At 43.9% G+C, this 13646-nt stretch overlaps 1 protein-coding gene across 1 annotated transcript in view; it reads right to left on the bottom strand.

Annotated features, from left to right (window-relative positions):
- Positions 1 to 6804, bottom strand: part of LOC310849514 (protein lifeguard 3-like) — a 32994-nt gene extending 26190 nt beyond the window's left edge. Inside the window, exon 1 of the mRNA XM_083749773.1 lies at positions 6661 to 6804. The gene's annotated coding sequence lies outside the window, so the exon portion shown is untranslated. The remainder of the gene's footprint in view (positions 1 to 6660) is intronic.
- Between the last annotated feature and the right edge of the window lie 6842 nt (positions 6805 to 13646).

The following is a 13646-nucleotide window of genomic DNA, read 5'->3' as shown; positions in this document are numbered from 1 at the left end:
TCACTTCCCAGTGTTCTTTTCTCTCTCTTTTCTCTTTCCTTTCCTAGGTACAAATATAATATTGCATTTAGCTGGGGGGCACCAGACATTTTGAATCCTGATGCAAAGTTTTTGCTCTGTTCCTAGGCTCAAGCAAACTTTACAAAAATCCCTTTCAGAGCTAAAGCTGGGGCAGGGAAAACATGACACCTCCTATTATGAATAGGGCAGGGCAGGAAAGGCCTCACGGTTCCATCAGTCTATTTTTAGCAAGAGGCTTCAGGACCAGAAACTGAACTGTTCTGCAAGTGAAAGAAGCTTTTTCTGGGTGATGCATTTCATGAAATAAATAAGATGAGCACTCATAGTTGGGGATGGAGGAGCAATCCTTTTTAAACAGATGTATGGATGGAATTTGTCCACACTGAACCATTCTTTCCATCAAGTGCAAGTCATTCATGCATTGCCGGTTACAGAAAAAGAAAGCCTGGCTAATCATATGCAAAATTATAAGCAGGAACAAACATATATCATACATATAAAAGTCACGCCCCATGCAATATGGTACTACATTTCTACAATGTAATTTTTGTAAATATAAATACCTAAGCACTTTTACAGAGTTGTATGCATTGTTGTATGCTGATATGCTGGATACTTTAGGAAACTTGAAGTGCACATGTACATAATGTTCCAGTATAATAATGCAAGAATTGTTCGTGGTTTTAGCAAAACCAGTAAAAAAAAAAAACTTGCTCCTCATCAAGATCAAGGAGCAAGGCAGAAACTAGAAAAAGTCCTATGGATAAGTTTGGCATCAAGATTTTCAGAACATGTTGATTGCTACTCACAGTGTACATTTCCTTTAAAAAGAAAGTTCTGATGCCTAAATTTGATTGCCAGTGCCTCTGGTCTGGATGCTCAGATCCAACCCCGTTCCTTTTGTAATTTTTCAACACACATACAAACAGCGCTCTGTAAATTTGCTTTGTCACTTATCGTACTGACTTTCTCAGCTTGTGGATGTCATAGCCAGGGGTCAAAAAAGAAGATTCCAGTGTTCCATTTTCTTTTAAAATAATGGTTGTTACTGCAGTGTCAGGGCCGGGGGGCGGCGGCACACCTCTCTTGTATTGTTAGAATATTGCTCTTGGATTGAATCCTTAAACTAAAGGGCCAGACCTCGGCACGACGAACTGGTTTTCCCTAATGCAGCTACCTTTTTAAAATAGTAGAGATGGCTTTGGAGAATGTGAAACTAGCAAAGCACAGAGAAGTGCTCAATCAGCTCAGACTCCAAGCCTCTGCCAACAAGGCCCCAGAAGTACAGCTCTAATTGAGAGAAAGAGCTGGGGATAGTCGTGTCAGGGAAAGAGGTTTGTTTGCTCTTGCCAAGTGCTTTGATTATTTCCTACTTCTTTCCCGGCAAAGGCTTCTAAGCCTTTTACAGCAGCAAAACTGGAAGAAATTCAATAGGTGCAGCTTCACGACAAGGAAACATTTCTGTCTCACAACTGGAGTACCTGATACAGTTGCCAAGGAGAGCTTCCGGCTTCTGGAAGCTGTGGAGAAAGTCAGCAGATGTCTGCAGGGAGCTGATGCAAACCAGCAGCTTCCCTTATAGAGGCAGTCATCACAAGGACTGATTAAAAGCCATGTTGCACGTGCTGACCAAAAGGCAGACAACACAAGACAGCACCGCTTTTATACTTGATGTTCTGAATGCAAAATATTTTTTTAATTTTAATTGCTGTTTTAGTAAACGTTTTCCCCCAGGTATGGGTATACAATAATATTTAACGGGGAGGGTCATCTTCAGATGCAATCCACCAATATTTTCAAGCTTCATCTTGGCAACAACAACAAAAAATAATTGACAGTTTTTCTTTATAAATCTCAGCACTGGAGTAGACCTTTTATTTTACATTATGTGACACTTTGCTCAGAACCATATAAGCAGGCCTTCCAATACCCCCATAAGCTATTTCTGCAAAGAGTTTTAAAACCTGTTTTCAAAAACCCACATTACAGAGCCCATGCTGAATCTCTGGGTCATGGGTGGGTACCGTATTGGCCCGAATATAAGCTGCACCCAAATATGAGCTGCACCTTTAAAACTGGAAAGGGGGGAGAGAGAGAGAAATATCTGAATATATGCATACCGTATGGTTGCAAATATAAGCCACACTTTAACTTTTCATGGTCGGGATTTCGGGGGAAAGCGAGGCTTATATTCAGGCCAATATGGTAACTCTCTGCCCAGTCCTGCAAGTACATTTTTCTCTCTCACACCCACATCCTTACTAGACCCCCCACTTGGGAGAGGCAGGAAAAAGAATAAAGGTAGACCCAGCACTGGGATGGGGCAGAGACCTCTCTGCTTAGCCCAGTGCCCTGATGGGGATGCAAATTGCTCCTTCCTGATTTGATGAGTGAGGAGGTAACAAGAGTTGTGTAGCGGTTAGATTGTCAGACTCCCCACTCAGCCATTGTTCAATGGGTGAACTTGGGCCAGTTATTACCACTCAGCCTAACCTATCACACCAGGCTGCTTCGAGGAGTGAATGCAGAGGAGAAAAGCACATATTCCTGCAATGAGCTCTTTGGGGGTAAGATGATATAGAAATGTAATAATATGTAACTAATTGGGCACAGATCAGCTGAGAAGGTGCAGTGTGTGCGCATGCTGTGTTTATGCACACATTCAGTGTGTGTGGATGTTTACACAGAAAGGTTTTTTAAATCCAATTGCCTTTCCCAGACCTGGGAGTAGGAAAAAGCATTAGCCATTTCACATCTCAGCACAAATTGTTATGTGTAGCCCCCGCCTGCCCATCTGACTTCGGGAAACAAAGAGGTCAATTGAGGAAAAGGAATCCCAAACTCCCAGCCAAGTTGGAATCAATCGGAATGGAAAAGTCAAGTCATGCTTCCTCACTCACTCTGCTCTCTTCTGCTCCAGAAGATGTAAGTTGGGAAAAGAAGAACAAATGCCTGGGAAGAAACTGATCAGGAACATTACAGCAAGCCTGTGCCACAGAAATGTTTTAGTCCTGTACACAATTTGAGGAGCTTCAGCTGATCTGCTGGTCTCACTGTCCTCCTCCTCTACCACCACCCAACTTGTTTCAAACCAAATATGGTGGCTGGTTAGATTTGGCTTGCGTTTGTAAAAAACACATCATGTTTTAATATTTTTTCTACCACATGTTTTTGATTCCCACCATGGCCTTGGGCCAATCCGGTTGCTAACCCAGCAAGCCAATACATGTCTCCTTAGAAGTAAGCCTTGTTGTGTTCAATGGGGTTTACTCCGAGGTAGGTGGCAACCGGATCTCAGCCTAAGCTTGAGCCTTCTTTCTTCAGCTTGCCAGCCTTTTAGAGCAGAGGCTGCATGAGAAGGCCTGGGGAAAAACCCAGAAAAAAATGGGGGGGGGGGCCAGGTTTTTTTCCAGACCTCCCCATCTCTAAACATGTGCATACCTGAGCCATGCTACTTAGAGCTTTGCAAACAGGAGCTTTTCAATTTAAATCTAGGTCTTCAAAGCTAGGTGATGCTCTTTTCTCAAAGAGGCCAAGAGAAAATAGTTACTATTTCCCAGGTCCTTATTTGAAAGTTCAAAAGAGGGATGAATAGGAGAATCCCCTTAGGGAAATGAATGCCCAAGAAGATGCAGAGTGGCTAAAAACCTTCAGGTTGGTAAGGCAGGACACTGTTGCCCAGGTTCCTTACTAAGCATAGCTGCTTGGGAAGGACTGGTGATCAACCTCCCTGCCCTGGGGCTGAAGAGATTCTATAACTCTGTTTTTAAAAATGTCTGAGGAAAGGGCGGGGCTACAGCTTCAAGAAGCCAAAGCGTTTGCTTTGTATGCAGAAAGTCCCAGAGAGCAGCTGCCAATCATCATGGAAGACAGCAATGGGCTAAATGGGCCCAAACTGCCTGCCCTGAAATTTGGCAACATTCTATGTAGCTCAAGGGAATTCTCAGCCCCCAGATATCCTTGGAATCTCACATGTTCACTGCAACTGATTTGTTACAAGAAACAAATGTATGTGTGAGAAAGAAAGAACTGAAGTATCCAAGGATGAAAAGGCCCATTCTCGTGTTGCCACCCTCCAGACCTCATGTATGAAGAAGGGCCTCAGATGAAGAACACAGAAACTGGGGTGGTTTATATGGGGAGGGGCAGTCCTTCAGGTATTGTGGGCCTGAGCCATTTAAGTACTTTGAATTGTGTCCAGAAGCTAATTGGTAGCCAGTGCAGTTGGGCCAAGATTACCTGTAAGCCTTAGAATTTCTCCAAGCATCCATCTCCCTCTTGCTACTCCCTAGCCCTGCTTTGGTTACACAAGCTCACTATTAAAATTCATGACTCCAGACTGTCACTAATATGTAGGAGGAGTTCAATGCATACTTTAGGTTTCCCTAATTAAAGTGTATTAAAGCCCTCTCTGCTCTAGAGCAACAAATTGACATATGAAAAAAGAATCAACATTTTTAAATGTTGAAAAGTGGCAGGGAAATACATTAAAGGCTGTAAAACGAATGAAGGACTAATGGGAAGACATTCAAACACCCCACAAGCCAGCCAAGATGAATGCAAGATAAATGCTCATTGTTGTATAACCACTCCATAAACAAGTAAGAATAAATGCTCAATCAAGGCCATTTTCAAAAACATTTTCAGTAGGCATCTAAAATAATACAGTGAAGAGGCAGGGAGTTTCAAGCTACAGATTCCAATCTGAGGTGTGCTTGCCAGTTAAAGTGGCCCATAGTACAACAGTGGGCCATAACTTAAGAAAAAGTCCAGTGTGTGTTTTAATTGAGGTTTTGGTTATACAGTATACAGTACATGTTTGTTCTGGGTAATAAATCTGTTGACTTAAAAAAAATCAACAGATTATTTGTGAGTGCCAGTCCAAAAAGAAATTTAAAGGATTATTAATAGTAATACATTTCTTCTCAAGGATTAATGTGAGAACAACATGACCAAACTTAGCAACCATGTCTAGTTTGTTTGTTTGAGGTGTGTGTGCGTGTGTAAAAAGCCAACGAAATCCAGGCCATGCATTGAAGAATTCAGAATTTTTAGTCCTAGTGACCCAACTAGGTTGGGGAATCCCAGGGATGGGAATGGTAATCTCTACTGAAATGGAAGAGAAGGTTAAATATTTTACTGTAAAATGACTGCATTTGACAGATCTAGGGAGATGGGAAGGAACAACAGCAAAGGGAGACTGGGACAGAAAGGAATCAGCAAGGCTGGGAACAGGTTGGTCAGGCAAGGAAGTAAAATAGCCTTGTCATTTTGGCAGACAAGTGGAAAAACCAAGGGACGTTGTCAGCGGAGCAAATGTCAAAAAAGGTCACCCAGCCTTTGCCCCACCCCATTACATCACAGTGTTTCTATGAGCATGACTCTTTCACAAAGTTCTGTCTGGCTTCCTCTTCTTCCTTAGAAGCTGCATCTTTTGCTAACTCCACATCTCTTGTCCCTGTGGGCTTGGCACTTAAGCAAAGTTTCACTAGAGGGAGGGGATTCTGTGGACCCACTGCAGAAAGAGCAGGTCTCTCCCTCCCTCCCTCCCGCTGTGCCCCAAAAAGTCCTCCCCCACTAAAAAGCCAACTCCCCTCTCCTGGAAAGGAGTCTTAGGCTACAATCCTAACCCCACTTACCAGGGCTTGCTTTGGCACAATGCCTACCCATTCTCAGTTGGAGGGAGGGCCTCTTTGCTGATTATCTTAGGAGTGCAAACATGAAACAGACAGATGACTGGTGTAACCCCACCCATCATAAACACTAAAACTAAACCCATATTCTAAAGAAAAAGTAAAAACCAGACTGAAAACTTCCATGATCTAATATTCCAGCCAAGGAACAAATGCAGTCAGGTGACTGGAAATAACAAGGGAAGACTGAGCTTCTGCCTCTGCTTCGGGTGGGGAATCGAGGCCGACCAACTACGCCAATCTCTCAACCCAGATCTTTTTACCGAAACCAGTCCCTGAAAAGCAGGACGAATTTGCCATACCGAGAGCAGGCTCCCTGGGAGACCCACTTAGGTATAATATGTGCCAAGGCTTAGCCACAGAATGTGTCCGCGCCTTGGCTACGTCTCGGAATATGTGCGGTAATGAGCTCCTCCGGGCATACGCAGAGAGTTACCAGCCCCCCTTGCGCAGCAAAAACGAAACCGCCCGGCTCTGCTTCGTTTACACTCTGGCAACGATTTCACAAGCAGCGCCAGGACGTGCCTTTTGGCCGTTCAGCACCAGGTGCCAACCAGGCAAGGCGATCCAATGGCGGGTACCGGCCAGCGCAGGGCCAGCGCCAGGCACCGGAGCCCCACGCTCGGCTGCTTCCCAGAGCGGAGCAGCTCTGGCTACCGTCAGGATCAAAACAGAGCAAACTCCGACCAAGGAGTCAATAACCTCGGGAGAAGGAATAAAAAACCGAGTGTGCGTTTTTAAACAAAACTTCAGAAGGCGCGAACGCACCAAGGGCGCACAGAAAAACTTGCCCGGGAGGGAGGAAGAGAACGCATCTCTTCTGGGTCCCCATCCGCACCTGCTAGGGCGCCCGGGGATAATAATAAAAAAAAACCACAACCCCGCAACGCATCGGGCTTCCTCACGAGCAACCCCTTCCCGAAAGCGCAGGCCGTCCTTTCCTTACCTTGGTGCTGGCGCTCGGTCCCCACAGACTTAAGTTTTCTTCTCTCGCAGCAGCCGCGACTCTGACACAGAACTTAACAACACTTCTCTCGTCCCAGCCCTTGGGAGGCGAGGGCGGGGCGCGCGGGGGAACGGAGGGAGGCGGCGCCCGGGAGAAACCCAGCCCCTCCCGTCCAAAAGGAATATGTTGTGAGCAGCTGCGTCCGAGGAGCTCAGGGTGCCACCAAGTGGCTCGATCGGGTCCTGCCGCCGGAAAGTTGAGCCCATTTGTTGTTTGGAATCAGTGTCGTAGCGTGGTTGTGCAAGGGGGGGGTGGCGGGCGCAACATCTGGGGGGGGCGCTCGCACTCCCAGCTCTCGGCCCCTACCTGGCTCACTCACTCTCTCTCACTGCAGTGCTGGCTGTGCGAATCTGATCCGAGCCCCCGGGTCACGCCCACTGTGGAGGGGGGGGGGTGCCAGGCGTGTGGTGTGGTGAGGTGCGGAGAGAGAGAGAGGGACTATCTTGCCTTGCCCCGGGTGCTGACAACCCACGCTACGCCACTGTTTGGAATGAGCTTTCTTTGACGTGAAAGCGCGCAGAATCTGCAACATGTCACGGCTTTAGCCCAGCGAGATCTATTTCGCCTAGGGCAGTGGTTTTCAACCACTGTGTCGTGGCACCCTGGGGTGCCTTGAATGATGGTCACAGGGGTGCTGCGACTGCAAGCAACACTGGTCTCTATCCCTTTTCCCTTCCCTCCCTTGCAAAGGCCTCCTCTTATGGCCTCTAGCATCGCTGCCTCCCAAAGGATTGCACAGCTGTTTGTTGCAGCAGCCCTGGATATAAACTCAATGGTGCCTCTAGGGTTGGCCAGGGGGTGCTTCCCAGGGCCCTGTGGGCAATGTGAGGAGGCACCTCTCTTTGGGCCGGGGCGGGGGAACTCAGAGACCAGAAGATTCCCAAGGAGAGAGGAGAAGAAGGCAGACTGAGGAATCACTCCCCAAAGGAGGGTGTTTGAAAAGGGGTAAGGAGCTGTCAGCTCTGCAGGCAAGGGGTGACATAAATGTGCTCCTGGCCCCCACAAGGGTGCCACAGAAAGAATGGAGTTGGTCAAGGGAGACAGGGACCCAAATAGGTTAAAAACCTCTGGTCTAGGGGTGAAGTTTTGAAGGGTGTGTGAGAAACTTGTTTATATGGGGCGCCTTTTTTCAGGCTGAGGGCCACATTCCCCACTAGGCAACCTTCCAAGGGCCACACAGCATTGAGTGGGGGGCTAAAGCAAAACTGGGCGAATAAATGAATTGTACAAACGCTTCCCTTAGTGAAGTAGGCTACCTTCCAAACAGGAATGGGCTCTTTCAAGTTCTGCACGGCAGGGTTGGCCTGACAAGGGGTGGTTCAAGAGTCCCAGGCAATCTCCATCCAATACCAAAATGGATGGTTTTGGTTTTTGGAATTAAACATTCAACACATTGTATACAAACATTGGTGTACTGTTCAAGATCTGCCAAGGTGTTAAAGAGCTCCTCTTGGGGGATCCCACAGACGCCGTGGGGATGCAGGAAAGGGCCTTCTCAGCTGCAGCTCCCAGGTTCTGGAATCCCCTCTATGGAGAAGACAGACTGGCTCCTTCCTTGCTGTCCTTCTCCCGGCAGGTGAAGACTCTGTTGTTCAAACAGGCTTTTGGGAACTGTCTGCTTTTAATGAAAGGGCTGGTGCCGCACTGTTTTTATCATAATTATTTGTAAGTTTTAAATAGCTTTTTTTATGTGTATGTAGTTTTAATTCTTTCAGTGTTTAATCATTTTTAATTATTGTTTTTTCCCCCATGTTTTTAGCAATTCTTGCTTTTATCTTTAATCCATCTTGAGTCCTGACAGAGGAAAAGGTGAGGTATAAATAAATATATAATAAAAATAATCATAACCATTAATTTGGAAGAAAAATTGGTCCATGGAGACATTTGGGGCACCGAAGCCCATCTAAATGATCCTACTGGCCATTATAAGTGTTTTTAATGCCTACCCACCTTACGCCACTATTTTGTTCGTAAGCTGAACAGTAGTTATTCATTTGAGTAGCTTCTGAACACTCAGCTCTTGAACTGCTTGTGCAACGCAATCCTATGCAAGTAAAGCTATTGACTTCAGTGGAACTTAATCACAGATAAGCATGCTGCCATGTAAGCCAGGAATAGGCAATAGATTGCCCTTCTTATGTTATACTACAGCTCCCAACATCCTTGACTGCTGGTCATGCCAGCTAAAGATGGGAACTGTAGTCCAACATCAGGAGGGCAAACTATTGGGTTCCTTTGGTGTATACTCATTGCATTGGATTCAGCCTGAGCCTCTTTCATTTGCAATTCTTTTAGCATTTAAGCTCCTTCCCAAAAGAGTTTTAGACTTGGTAGAAGTCAACTAATTATTTTACATTTCTTGACTGAACATTTTTGAAAATACAAATTGAAGCAATAAATAAATAAATAAATGCAAAGGGTGAATACTAACATGAGGCTTAAGATTGCTCAATTATTATACATACTTTATTCTTTTTCTCCTTTACAGGGTTTCAAAATGAAAAGAGAAAGTAACTTCAAAAGATCCATAGTGTAGCCTATAGCAAGGCTGGAGAACAGGCAATATCCTTTATACTTGTATAATCAGTAAACACTTTCCATTTTTTTATTGAATGAGTCCTTTGTCTTCTGGCCCCTGCCTACCCTTAGTTTGTGTGTTAATTTCTCCAAAAGATCACATCTAAAGCATTTTGGTACCGCTGGTCAACATTTACGTTGTCTTCCAGTTCAACAGCTGCTAGTGCAGCCAAAAGTAAATGACTCAACAGTTCTTTTTAGAACTTTTAGTTCTTAGTTGAACTGTTAGTTCAACTAAGAACTAACTTAGTTGGTCTTTAAGGTGCTACTGGAAGGAATTTATTTTTTTTGTTTCAACAGTTCTTTGTAATTAAGATCTAAATTTCTGTCCAGAAACATGTTTAGAAACACTAATGCTGAGAGTCAACTATTGATGTTTTTACCCGTCAAGGGTCTAGTGTCTCACACTTTGCCTTTATTCTGCTTCTACTCAGTTCAATTGCAAGTTTCTTCATGGAAACTTTCCTAAACAATGTCTTTTAACAGTTGCCAGAAAGGTATCACAAGAGCGAGCAATTGAGTCATACCTAAACTCCTTCTAAAACCACTCCACTAATCATAGCCAAAGTCCCTATTATGATAAGTCCTTCCACTGGCTTTCTTGAAGTTGTTGTTTTTTCTTTTCTTAAAGTGGCTGCAGAGAAACCTGAAACAGAGCAGGGCTATGGAGTTGCAGAACAGGAACTTAATCCGTTACACTAGCCTTCAACAACCTGCTGCCTCCAGAAATTTTGGAGTACAACTCACATCAGCCCCAGCCAGCATGTGGGAGTTGTAGTCCAAAATTTCTGGAGGGCACCAGGTTGATGAAGGCTGCTATAAACACGGATACTGCCATTTTCTCAGCTGAAATCCTCCTCCTCCTTTGCTCACACCACCACTGCTATTTGTCCAACAGGGCATACATGCACTTGCCATACAAGCAATGGCCCAAATCTGATTCAGGGTTTCCACAGATGCTTTGACCTTCCCCCTCCTGTTAAAAAAATGCCTGTACAGGATCCTACTGGTAGTTTATCCCTAAGTAAAATTGATACTACCTGTCTTCCCAGTAATATATATGAAAAGGATCTAGGGGTCTTAGTAGATCACAAGCTTAATGTGAGTCAACAGTGTGATGCAGCAGCAAAAAGAACTAATGCTATTCTAGGCAGCAGCAACAGAAGAATAGTGTCCTGATCAAGGGGAGCATTAGTACCGCTCTATTCTGCCTTGGTCAGACCACACCTGGAGTATTGGGTGCTGTGATTTAAGAAGTTCTGGGTGCTGCGATATAATTGACAAGCTGGAACAGAGGAGGGTGACCAAGATGATCAAGGGTCTGGAAACCAAGCCTTATGAGGAACAGTTGATAGATAGATGGATATATTTAGCCTGGTAAAGAGGTGATATGATAGCCACCTTTAAACATCTAAAGGGCTTCATACGGAAGATGGAGGAAGCTTGTTTTCTCCTGCTCTAGAAGGTAGGACTTGCAACCAATGGCTTCAAGTTACAAGAAACGAGATTCCAACTAAACATCAGCAAGAACTTTATGGTGGTAATAGTTGTTCAACAGTGGAATGGGCTCCCTCAGAAAGTTGTGGCATCTCCTTCATTGGAGGTTTTTAAAGCAGAGGTTGGATGGTCTTCAGTCATCAATGCTTTAAGTAGAGATTCATGCATTGCAGAAGGTTGGATTAGATGATCCTTGGCGTCCCTTCCAACTCTATAATTCTATGCTTCTATAATATGACATCTGCCAGCTGCTGGTAACTTCAATAAAGCACCTTAGCGTGAGTTTCTTTGCAGGAAAAGAATGCTGGAGACAAAATTGTGATTCTAATCATATAGATTTAATTTACAAGCAAAAGGTAGAGCAAGGGCCGGCTGGCAGGCTAAGACCATGTTAGTGTCAACACATCCAATTCCCACTCACCCCCCCCCCCGGCAAAAACAGCAAAAGGACATCTTTGCATCTCCTTAAGGCTACTTCTTGGAGACAGCTGCAGGAGATCAGTCCCTCTTTCCCCCCTGCCAAATTTAAAACAGAATCTCCCCCCACCCGCCTTCCCTTTGTGGCACACACTGTCCACAGCTGGACATGTATGATCCAACTTCCATTTCAAGCTGGGATTGTTTTCCATTAATCGTTTGTCATGGGCTGCCAAGCCACTAAAACAGAAGAGCATGATGTTCTTATATAGCCCTATAATATAAAAAGCTGTGCTTTACAAGAGATCAATGGCAAGCCAGAGAGGTTGGAAACTGATAAACAAGCCATACTGTCCCATTGCTGTACATTTAGGAGTGCAGTTCAAATGAACGTGAACATTATCAGATCCATCATAGGTTGTGACATTTTTATTTATTTGTTTTTTTGCATGAAGATAACTTGGGGAGGGGCCAGCTGCCTTAGGACATGTAGGGAAACCTCAAATTCTAGTAGCTTCCTTGCCACCTGACCCAATGAGATTTTAAAATACCCAGAATTAGTGCAAAGGAGAGCCTGTCACCGAAATTCTTATTTAAAGATGAACACGGCAGAATTTTGGCGATTGAAATTCAGACACAAGGAGAAAAATTTCTGATATTAGGAATATACGCCCCAAATGAAGGAAAATCAGAATTTTTCAGGAAGCTGCATGAGATTATGCTGGATTACTTAGACTACAACAACATCATCATGATGGGTGATATGAATGGGGTTGTGTCTGTAAATATGGATAAGTCGCAAAGTGCTAACATAACGAAAGATGGCAGACTACCTAAAACTTTTTTTGAAATGACTGACAATGTGGATTTAATTGATATATGGAGGGTTAAGAACCCCCTAGGAAAAGAAGGGACTTTCTTTTCTGAAGCTCATCTGACATGGACACGAATCGACCAAATATGGATAACTAGAGGACTGGCACCCAAGACTAGAAAGGTGGAAATCTGCCCAAAAACCTGCTCCGACCATAATGCTTTGAAATTGGAATTGAGACTAAATACAACCGGATCCTTCAGATGGAAAATGAATGACACCTTATTAAGGGACGAGAAGATTGTTAAGAAGGCCCAAAAAACTTTAAAGGACTATTTTGTGATAAATTTAAATACCACTGTGGAAAAAAGAACAATCTGGGACGCAAGTAAAGCAGTCATGAGAGGGTTTCTAATACAACAAAATACGATCAAGAAAAAACTCTGGAATGAAAAGAAGGAGAAGATATTGGAAAAAATAAGAGATGGAGAGAAAAAACTAAGATCCAGGCCTAAGTCGAAGGAAGTGCTGAGAGAAGTGAAATTTTTCCAAGCACAATATTTGAAACTGACAAATCAAGAGGTGGAATGGAAAATTAAACAAATGAAACAAAGATCTTTTGAATCAGCAAATAAGTGTGGGAAACTGCTAGCATGGCAGTTGAAAAAGAGACAAAAACTTAATACTGTTACAAATCTAGAGATTGAAGGGAGAATGGTTCAGAAACCCGAGGAAATTAGAAAGTGCTTCCAGAGATATTTCAAAGAACTTTATTCACAAGGGCCACAGAAAGATTCGGAGGTGGACCAATTTCTTAAAACCAATGGACTACAGAAAATACCTCAGGAAATGAGAATAATCCTGAATAGTAATATCACACAGCAAGAAATTGAAAGTGCCATTCAGAACCTTCAATTAGGCAAATCTCTAGGCCCGGATGGACTTACCTCCAAATACTATAAGGTTTTGAAGGACTATTTGATACAACCTTTGTTGGAGGTTTGTAACCAGATTATGGAGGGGAGGAAGGCACCGGAAACGTGGAAAGAAGCCTTCATCACATTGATACCCAAACTAGAAACTGAAAAGACCCAGCTTAAGAACTACCGCCCCATCTCACTCCTAAATGTGGATTACAAAATTCTTGCAGACATTTTGGCAAGTAGGTTTAAAAAAGTGCTTAATGAAGTGATCCATAAGGACCAGGCTGGCTTTCTCCCTGGTAGGCATTTGTTTGGCAACACAAGAAACATTATTGATATTTTGGAGCTTTTACAAACAAAGCTTAACACTAGAGCGGTGCTAATCTTTATTGATGCGGAGAAAGCCTTTGACAATATTTCCTGGATGTTTATGAAGAAAAATTTGGAAGGGATGGGAGTGGGGCGGGGGTTTGAAAATGGAATAGAAGCAATATATTCAGAACAAAAAGCGAAATTGATAGTAAACAATGTGGTGACAGAGGAGTTTAAAATTGAAAAAGGGACACAGCAGGGGCGCCCCCTATCCCCCCTATTGTTTATTTCAGTTCTGGAGGTGCTATTGAACATGATTAGAAAGGACCGGTTGGTACAGGGAATTGAGGTCGGAGTGAAACAATATAAATTGAAAGCATTTGCAG

The sequence above is a fragment of the Podarcis gaigeae genome, assembly GCF_964106915.1.
Source record: "Podarcis gaigeae genome assembly, chromosome: 1".
NCBI lineage: Eukaryota > Metazoa > Chordata > Lepidosauria > Squamata > Lacertidae > Podarcis > Podarcis gaigeae.
The sequence above is the reverse complement of the archived record's forward strand: the minus strand, read 5'-3'. Positions and strand labels throughout refer to the sequence as shown.